Consider the following 11,427-nt stretch of genomic DNA (forward strand, 5'->3'; position numbering starts at 1 on the left):
TTCAAGTTCAGAGTATTTCTGGATTTCAGGTCATCTGACTTTATTTGTGCACTTGCAAGTTTTGTTTATGGTATTATGGTGGAGCGAGAGTTTCCAAAATGAATTTCCTATGGAATGAGACCAGGTTGGTATTTAAACGCATAAGAGGACAATTATGAAGCGTGTTCAAACTCTGAAAATACACATGTGAACAAATATGCCTTAAATTAATCCCACAATAGTCTGTGACCAATTTATCACTTGATTAAAAAAATCATGGAGCATCAAAATCATCATAAAATTACGACGGCGTTTTAGGGGCACATAGAATTTTTTTTTTTAGACTTCGAGAATAAAGTAATATTACGGGAATAAAGTCGTAATATTATGAGAATAAAGTTGTAATTTTAAGACCGAGAATAAAGTTGTAATTTTACGAGAAAAAAGTCGTAATAATACGAGAATAAAGTCAGAATATTACGAGAATAAAGTCGGAATATTATGCGAATAAAGTTATTTTACGACTTCGAGCATAAAGTCGTAATTTTACGAGAATAAAGTCGTAATATTACAAGAATAAAGTCATAATATAATATTTCGACTTTTTTCTCGTAATATTACAACTTTATTCTCGTAAAATTATGACATTTTTCTCGTAATATTACTTTATTCTCCTAATATTACGACTTCTTTCTCGAAGTCCAAAAAAAAAAAAAAGAAATTCAATGTGGCCCTAAAACTCTGTCGTATAAAATGAATGTAATACCCCAAATGAAAACTGATATCACAAAGGTTTATTTTTTTTAGAAACATGCTCCAGTTTTTGTGTTGTTAAATTTTCTGTGAAATTTTACACCAAAAGTGCAGCATATTTTGGCAGTAAAGACTACTCTGCATAAATTTATATAAAGGCTCTTTCAAATGTGCATAAGTTCAAATATTATATTGTATGAAAGCTAGAACATGTCTTTTTCAGACAAGGATGATGAAAGAGAATTTAAAAAGTTCATCATTCTGCTATAAACAGCTGATCATGAATCTGAAAAATTCCACTTGAATCATCATCATCAGGAACAAAATAATCAGACATAATTTATGAGGCATACCTTTGAAAAAAACATGAAAACATGACTTAAACTGGATATAAAGACAGTGATTCACTTTGACTTCATCAGTAACAAGTTGATGTTGTTTATCATCTACACACAGCGATCTGTGCTGGATTTAATCTGTCTGGGGTGAATTGGTGTCCATCTTCAAGATGTATCGAGGGGCCATATCTCCTAAAGGGCACGGGGCGCCGTCGGCCCCTCATCTCGAACACAACTGCACCATAAACAAATAAACCTGATCTAAAGCTGAGCAGTTTTAAAATGATGCTAGGGCTCCCCCTGGTGTCAATTTGCAAGCAGACGTGTGCCTTAAAACCATGCAAATGGGTATTTTGAAACATTAGGAAATGTGCCAGTGCTTGAAATACCATATTTTCTTGAGTAATATGTATATGTCACTGACATGAACGAGTGAAGCTCTTCAGTAACTCACCATATCATTTAGGTCCTTCAGACTTTTTTTTCCAAATAATTATAATAATAAAGTAAATGCTTCTGGGGAGCATTAGCATGGCTCAAACCCTTCATGATCTTCAAGATCTCCTCTATTCATGCAAGATCTCCTCTTTGTCTTTGATTTTATTTATTGTTTTATTAAGACAACAAAAAGTTACACAAAAACCTTAGAGAGGATGAACATATCCCAGCAAAAACAATGTAATGAAAAACAGGTTAATCTCCGGTACTGTTTTTTTCCAGGATGTGTTCAATATTTGACATTTCCTGTTTCACTGTGGACTCAAAATTTGGCATTTCCTGTTGGGCCTCTCTGTACCATGAGCTAGCTTGCGCTGGCGCGTTCAGCACCGTCGCTTTGCTCATGTTAATGAGGAAAGTGTGATTTTTCTGTATATAAGTCACACTGGAGTGGGAGTCGCAGGACCTTCCAAATTAGTAAAAAAAACAAAACAAAACATGACTATACTCTGGAAAATACGGTAGTACCACTGCAGTGAGTTGGTCCCTGTGAAAAATGAGTAAATTCAAACATTTCTAAACATCCAAAAATGATTTACTGAGGAGCTATGAGACCTTATTACCATGGGATGGTAAAGTCCCATTAGCACAGATCACCAAATCAGAAATGAAATTTCTAAATTCATCTAAAAATTTTGAATATGGGCAAAAGGGCCTATATAATACAATGAGGAAGCTAGATGGATGTCTATCAGTTTGATTATAACTACTCTTAACAGCCTGTGAGAGGCAGAGAAATAAATGTTAAAAAATCTATAATTGGTAGCTCCATGGGCTACTAAATTCATAACAGATTTAAATATTAAAGAAGCACCTCCACCGTGTTTAATATAACAGGTAACATGAGCATGCAGGTGGACAAGCTTCATTTAAAGGCAGATGTACTTTGGCTTTAGCCATTTTTCACATAAGTTGAATGCATCTAAACCATGCTCCAAAAATATATTATTTATGAACCACAGGCAATAATTGTGAGTGCCAAGGTGCATGTACCAGAAGAGAAACTGTTAAGATTTTTTATATATATATACTTCAAGCATTGCATATGCACTTTGACCACTGACATCGCTATGCAAAGAGTTAATGGTCACTAGGTTTTTGTGATTATGACCTACAGATGAATAACAAGTGCCCCGGTGGGTGAAAGGTCAGCCTCAAAGGCTCTCTAATCACCTGCTCTGTGGCCTGCTGTAGTTTCCTTGTGTTGTACTACCAGAAAAATTCTATCTTTGTCATTAGATAAGATGCTGATGTCTTCCCCAGTTGGCCTTCGTCCTATTGGGAAAGACACAATCTGGCACAATCAGATGCCTTCGAGCAATAAGAATCACGGAGGTGTGAATCTTTGCTCACAGTTTGGATTAAACTTTAAACAAACCGAAAGAAAGCAAACAAGATTTCAGAAGAGCAGAAAAGCTTTCACAGCAAATCCCTTCACGGTGAATTCTCTGCAGCTGAACCGGTCTGAACGCACTCAGACCGACAGAGTCACCCTGAAATTACGCAACCATGGCAAATAAATATAATTAATATTGTAACCACGCTAACTACAGCAACTACAGAAAGTACTGCTACAACATTAACTACAGACTACAGGGACTAAAACAACTACATGGCGACTACAGCAGCTAATAATCAATAACAATACATTTTATTTATAGGTGCAGAAGCACACAAAGTCACAACAACAGATCAATAAAATTAACAAAACCAGATCAATAAAACTGACATAAGTTTACAGTGTATAAAATCAGTATGAACAGAGATGGAAAACAAACTGAATATGCTTGTTTAAGGAGACGTGTTCTGAGACGTGGTTTGACGATGGAGAGACAGTCGATGTTACGAATGACAGGTGGGAGGGGACACAGAGTGGCTGAAGGATCTCAACATCATGGTGGTCAGGTGGACGGAGGTGACTGAGGTTTCTGGAAGACCTGAGAGCACAAGAGGGTGTGTTTTTGGTGCCAGAGTTCAGAAAGGTATGAAAGAGTGAGGTTATGCATGACCTTAAAAGATGAGGAGCAGACTGGATGACATTATTGATCTGAGCTGCTCTGTAAGTGCCTTGAGGCAGCTTTGTTGTGATTTGGCACTATATAAATAAAATGAATTGATGTGAGCTTGGAACAAAGATGTGGTATCGAGGATGACACCCAGACTGTTGACCTAAGGGGAGGCAGAAACTGAAGACTTATCGATGTGTTTCACTGTCATGTTTGTCAAGGTGGATTTGGTGCAAATATGGAGAATCTCAGTTTATCATAGTTTAGTTTGAGAAAGTTGCCGAAGAACTGGGATTTGATTTACTGAAGGCAATCAGAGAGGGAGGTGGACAGTAAGGTGGAGTTACTTATGGTGGACAGGTAGAGCAGAGTGTCATCCGCAAAGCAATGGAAAAGGATGTTAAATTTACATAAGATATTGTTAAGAAGAAGTAGATAAGTGATAAACCAAAGGGGGCTTAGGACAGAACCCTGGGGAACACCGTGTTGTGAGTGGAAATGGCTGAGATTTTAAAGTTTAAGTTGGATGAACTGAGTGCGGTTGAAAAGACAGGACTTAAAGCAATGCAAGGGTGTGTCAGTGATTCAAATAGAAACTCAGTGTCAAAAGTGATGTTCTTCATAACAGTCCTGTTGGGGAAAGTGTAGTGACACGGACCCACAACAGGGGGTGCAAATGAACGGTCAATAGATGAGCCAAAAGGTAACAATTTAATGTTGTGAATGTGCACAACGATTATACAGACAATCCCAGAATCTGATAGCAGTCAATACACAAAGGTGACGTGTGGGCAGGCTCGAGGATAGAAGAAGTCTGTCCTGAGAAGAGCCGGAACCACACGATTTCCACCGCCACAGAACCTGGTGAATACTGGAGCCGCCAAGTCCTGAATTCCCAGGTGATCACCGTCCCCGACTGTCGGATCTGGTACTGCTGGCGAGGAGCACAAACAGTGAGATGTGGGTGTGTGCACACCCAGTAACAAAAACAGTCAGAAGGTGGAAAGTCACCTCCACCTCTAATCACACACTCGTGCAGCTCCTGTTAAACCACTTATCTGGTTTGGGTGTGAAGCGTAGCCGTCGCTGTTCACACCAAACGCCAATCCAGCAGATAAGGCACACCACAGGAAAACGGCTGCAAAAGAGTTCAGACTATTATTTAAGTTTAAGTCAGAAGAGAAATTACCTTCACAGGTAGATGATATCTCGGCAGCAAGGTGGAGATGACGTCCGGCTTTTATGGAGTGGATTGATGAAGTGGAGATGGGTGACAGCTGTCATGAGTTGATGAGTGACAGCTGTCAACCCCGGCTGTGTCCATGGCGGCAGCGCCCTCTCGTGCCTGAAGCCCGCACTTCAGGCAGGGCGCCCTCTGGTGGTGGGCCAGCAGTACCTCCTCTTCTGGCGGCCCACACAACAAGTCCAACGTCAGCTGCCATAAGGACGTCATGAGTGATTTCTTACCAAAGCTGTTTCTGTCCTACGCACAGGGTGGTAACCGGAGTAGAAGTGTTCAAACAGGTTTTTGTCAGACAGGTGAACATGAACCTGAGATGTAACTGTTTTTGGTTGTTTTTTTGTTGTTGTTGTTTTGAGGATTTTAAATAGAAAAGTTAGGTTAGCGATAGGAAATATGTATTTGAAACTGTTGGGACGTGTACCAGGTTTCTTAAGTATTACAGTAATTGCAGCTGATGTGAAGGATGAAGGAATAAAGCCAGAGATGAGCGAGTGATGTCTGATGGTAGTTATTAGAGAAGACAGAGGAGGCAGGCAGGCTTTTGCCACGACAACAGGAAAGAGATTCATAATCTGGGACGGCTGCACCTGGACCAAAAGCGTCTGGTCGTGGTGTAGCTTGGTAAGGGACATTTAACCAAATATTAGTTGGGGGTGTATGTATATATTTGAGCTTGTGTTATTTTGTCCCTGTGTGGTTTAGAGAAGATCCTAAATAAATTCAATCGTCTGCACCTCATTCTTGTTTTTAGTCATTAATGATGTCATTCCACCCTGACAAAAGAACATTAAAAGCACAAATTATTACCCTGACATTCATGGACATGATGAATGTGTGTAAACCTCCAACCACAGCTGTAGATAGTCCCCTCTGGTAGCCACACGTGGGGAACCGGGGCTTTACCCCTTATGGACTCCGTCAATGAAACTGGTCTTTAAATATCAAAATCATTTGACAAACTGTCATGAAAATAATTTGCTTTATGGTGTTAAATGACAGCGCTTGTCAACGCCAGCTGTGATCCAGTGGTGGGCGTGTCTCAGAGCGGTTGCCAGCTCAGTTACAGAATATAAGTACCCCACATGAAATATACAAGGACCTTTTCAGCATTTATTGGTTTGTTAAAATTAGTGATCTCATGCGGTGTTCACAACTAAAACATCGTGCAACTTATGAACCATATTTAAACGATGTCCATAATAGCGCTCGTAGATGAGCACTTACTAAATTAACTAGCAGTCATGCACTGTGTTGAGATGAGGAGGTAGTCGCCCAAAACCCGACGTCTGGGATCGTGTGTGAACGTTTTGTCACGTGGTTGAAGATGAAGTTCATTTTATTCCCGCGTGCAAAGAGTCTGACGGGGAAACGAAAGTTCTGTTTGGTTATTTTATAAACACTGACACTGAACTTTTCTGATTTGGATGATAACCAGAAAACTATTCTCATGTTGATGCCTGCAGGACACGTTATCTGAGAAGTTAGTAAATACGTACGTCAGGCATTCAAAAAAAAAAAAAGAAAAAAGATATGACCTGTTGATTTTAGTGTGGGGAAGTTTTATTGATGTAACTAGTTTTGGGGGGATTTTCTGTATATGTTTTGCTCTTGTACTTTATGGAGACACACGCTGACCCCTGAAGTTTAGGATTAATAACTACAATAACTACTGTAACTGATCCCAAACATTTGCTTGTCACGTTTACATTTTACAGAACATCCAGAAAGTTTTCACAGCACTTCACTTTTTCCACATTTTGTTATGTTACATCCTTTACTTTTTCCACATTTTGTTATGTTGCATCCTTATTCCAAAAGGGATGAAATTGATTTTTTGCTCAAAATTTGAGGAGGTGATGGTCCAGTGGTTAAGTGTTGGGCTTGAGACCAGAGGATCCTCAGTTCAAATCCCAGCCTGACCGGAAAATCACTAAGAGCCCTTAGCAAGGTCTTTAATCCCCTATTGCTCCCGGTGTGTAGTGAGCGCCTTGTATGGGCACACTCTCACACTGGGGTGAATGTGAGGCATTATTGTAAAGCACTTTGAGCCTCTGATGCAGATGGAAAAGTGCTATATAAATGCAGCCCATTTACCATTTAAAATTATACACACACAATATCCCATAATGACAATGTGAAAAAAGTTTTTTTTTTTTTTTTTAGATTTTTGCAAATTTATTAAAACTAAAAGAAATCACATGTAAATAAGTATTCACAGCCTTTGCCATGAAGCTCAAAATTGAGCTTCATGTGGTGTCTCTTGCTTCCACTGATCATCCTTGAGATGTTTCTACAGCTTAACTGGAGTCCACCTGGGGTAAATTCAGTTGACTGGACAAGATTTGGAAAGACACACATATAAGGTCCCACAGTTGACAGTCAGAGCACAAACCAAGCATGACGTCAAAGGAACTGTCTGTAGACCTCTGAGACAGGATTGAGATCCAGTATTCCTCTGTGGAGAGAGGAGAACCTTCCAGAAGGGCAACCATCTCTGCAGCAATCCACCAATCAGGCCTGTATGGTAGAGTGTCCAGGCGGAAGCCACTCCTTAGTAAAAGGCACATGGCAGCCCACCTGGAGTTTGACAAAAGGCACCTGAAGGACTCTCAAACCAGGAGAAACAAAATTCTCTGGTCTGATGAGACAAAGATTGAATTCTTTGGCATCATGTTTGGAGAAAACCAGGCACAATCCCTACAGTGAAGCATGGTGGTGGCAGCATCATGCTGTGGGGATGTTTTTCAGCAGCAGGAACTGGGAGACTAGTCAGGATTGAGGGAAAGATGAATGCGGCAATGTACAGAGACATCCTGGATGAAAACCTGCTCCAGAGCGCTCTTGACTTCAGACTGGGGTGACAGTTCATCTTTCAGCAGGACAATGACCCTAAGCACACAGCCAAGATATCAAAGGAGTGGCTTCAGGACAACTCTCTGAAGGTCCTTGAGTGGTCCAGCCATGAAGTGTGGGAGGAGCTACTTGACCGTCACCGTGACACGGACCCAGATATGTGCCAGAGAATGAATGAGTGAATGAATGGTTTTACTGGTGTCATGTTTGTTCAGAGGGCGGCAGGTTTTTGTGTCAGCCCTCTGAAGCCTTTCATTATGACTTTATCTCCTGCAGCTACAGCTGGTTATTGATCTCTGTCAAATTCTTTACATTTAAATAATTGATTTAATTCAAAAACAGCTCAGTGACAATTCCAGATGTGAAACGCGCCACATGGCCAAAACGTCCCAGCTGACACTCACAGCGCAGCTTGTAGTTCCTCATCTTAGTCTCCTTAAGTAACAGCTCCTTTGACATAAAGTCACTGCAGCCGTACCCAAGGATCCTACAAGGCAAAGGACACGCCCACAGTTCACCTGGCTGTGGCAGACAGAGGTAAGGATGGACTAGCTGTCCCCCTGGGTGGTTGCCATCCAGGATCCAAGCCAGTTCTGCAGTTTTGTGGATGCAGCAAAGTCCAACAACAGCACGTGCTCCCAGAAAATATGCATTATGAAGTAAATTTCAGGTGATTACTACATTATTCACACACACACACACACACACACAGTCAAAAAAACTGACAAATGAGCTCATTACAAGATACATGTTAATTCAACCACACCTGCTCCTACTTTCCATCCAGCACACAATAAAATTATTCCCAAGAACAAAACCAGGACGTGCAGCAGGAAGCACATGTGTTATTTTACATATATGTAAAATACACAAACCTCCTTTTTCTATTGATGTGGTGCATCAAAGGTCACCAACATTTACAACCCCAATTCCAATGAAGTTGGGATGTTGTGTAAAATGTAAATAAAAACAGAATACAATGATTTGCAAACCCTTTTCAACCTATATTCAATTGAATACACCAAAAAGACAAGATATTTAATGTTCAAACTGATAAACTTTATTGTTTTTGTGCAAATATTTGCTCATTTTGAAATGGATGCCTGCAACACGTTTCAAAAAAGTTGGGACAGTGGCAACAAAAGACTGGGAAAGTTGATGAATGCTCAAAGAACACCTAATTGGAAACAGGTGTCATGATTGGGTATAAAAGGAGCATCCCCAAAAGGCTCAGGCGTTCACAAGCAAAGATGGATCACCACTTTGTGAACAACTGCATGAAAAAATAGTCCAACATTTTAAGAACAATGTTTTTTAACATTCAATTGCAAGGAATTTAGGGATTCCATCATCTACAGTCCATAATATAATCAGAAGATTCAGAGAATCTGGAGAACTTTCTACACGTAAGCGGCAAGGCCGAAAACCAACATTGAATGCCCGTGACCTTTGATCCCTCAGGCGGCACTGCATTAAAAACCGACATCATTGTGTAAAGGATCTTACCGTGTGGGCTCAGGAACACTTCAGAAAACCATTGTCAGTTAACATAGTTCATCGCTACATCTACAAGTGCAAGTTAAAACTCTACCATGCAAAGTGAAAGCTATACATCAACAACATCCAGAAACGCCACCACCTTCTCTGGACCGGAGCTCACTTGAAATGGACAGACACAAAGTGGAAAAGTGTGCTGTGGTCTGATGAGTCCATGTTTCAAATTGTTTTTGGAAATCATGGACGTCATGTCCTCAGGACAAAAAAGGAAAAAGACCAGATTGTTACCAGAACAAAGTTAAAAAGCCAGCATCTGTGATGGTATGGGGGTGTGTTAGTGCCCATGGCATGGACAACTTACACATCTGTGATGGCACCATGCTGCCATCCAAGCAACGTCTTTTTCAGGGACGTCCCTGCTTATTTCAGCAAGACAATGCCAAGCCACATTCTGCATGTGTTACAACAGTGTGGCTTCATAGTAAAAGAGTGCGGGTACTAGACTGGCCTGCCTGCAGTCCAGACCTGTCGCCCATTGACAATGTGTGGCGCATTATGAAGCACAAAATACGACAACGGAGACCCCGGACTATGGACAACCGAAGTTGTACATCAAGCAAGAATGGGAAAGAATTCCACCTACAAAGCTTCAACAATTAGTGTCCTCAGTTCCCAAACGCTTATTGAGTGTTGTTAGAAGGAAAGGTGATGTAACACAGTGGTAAACATACTACTGTCCCAGCTTTTTAGAAACCTGTTGCAGGCATCCATTTCAAAATGAGCAAATATATGCACAAAAACAATAAAGTTTATCAGTTTGAACATTAAATATCTTGTCTTTGTGGTGTATTCAAACGAATATAGGTTGAAGAGGATTTGCAAATCATTGTATTCTGTTTTTATTTACATTTTACACAACGTCCCAACTTCATTGGAATTGGGGTTGTAATCAGTTTGCCCTCCTTATGTTATTTTAATCACGTTAAGAGCTTTTTCTTCACATTGTTACCAATAAGTAAGGTGTGTAGAATCTGGGGGCAATTTATGTTGTGATTTGGTACTGTACAAATAAATGAACTGAAGTGAGGGAGTGGACTCATTTCGCTGTATTTTATAGGATACATTCTGAGACGTTTATCTCCTACCTACAGACCTGACTGTAACTGTGTGGTGTGAACGGATACAGGTGCTATAGAAAGTGGGAGGTGCTACATCAGCAGTCAATCGATATGGTGTATTTGGGGGAGAGATACTGCCACCCTCATGAGAAAGAAATGTAATTTAGGTTCCCTACATGCTCCTCTACTTCACATCACCCCACTGAGAGATTGAGCCTTCTGCTCATTTGCCCCTCGCCTCTAGAACTTCCACTGAGATCTTTAAAAGTGCCTTAAGACCCTCTTTTACCTGCAGGCCTTTCAATAGGCCTTTATAGTGGTCCATAATATTATAATCCTGTTTTTAATTTATTTTATTTTATTGATTTTATCATTTGTATTATTTTATTTATTTAGCTTTTATCAGTCTTTTACATGTTAAGCGCTTTGAGATTTGTCTCAGCAAATGAGAAGCACTATACAAGCTTAATCTGTTATTATTATTATTATTTATCTTTTTACAGTTTAAACATGAAATTTATTATAATAAACTATACCTAACAACCAACTGATGTATGCCACGCTGCTGTCACAGAGTCACATCACTGACCATTTGCATAAAATAGACATCTTGTTTATTTTGGCCCCGCCTTACTGGAGGCATAACGACTACTTGTTTCCTGTCACTATAAAATGCCCACTCTGATTGAAAATGAATGGCAGCTGGTCTCTTTGCCTCTGTCTCTTATAGCCAATGTGACCAAGGGGTGATGGGGTCCTAGCCATGCTTGGCAGCATTGTATACAATGGCCTCGGCACACCCTCTGCTGGACAAACTGTGTGTTTACACAATTTCTAGCAGCCAAAGTGTTTTTTCTGGACATTTATTTGGTGAAAGAAAAGTTTTGATATCTGTAAAAAATGATGCCGGTACTGATATGTTTGTGAAAGGCTCATATTAGCTGAGATTACTGGCCAACTGACACATCAGTCGGGCTTTATGATATTTAACCACAAATTAAAGTATAACTGTTAATGTATAAAACATTATTATTATTGTTGTTTTGAATCTTTACAGTGTTGTAGCTGAGGGTGGGGGTCGGGGTGCAGAAAGAAAAAACACAAAGGAAAATAAAGAAGAAGAGTAAAAGGACAAAGGGAAA

Source organism: Thalassophryne amazonica, chromosome 21 (assembly GCF_902500255.1).
Source record: "Thalassophryne amazonica chromosome 21, fThaAma1.1, whole genome shotgun sequence".
NCBI lineage: Eukaryota > Metazoa > Chordata > Actinopteri > Batrachoidiformes > Batrachoididae > Thalassophryne > Thalassophryne amazonica.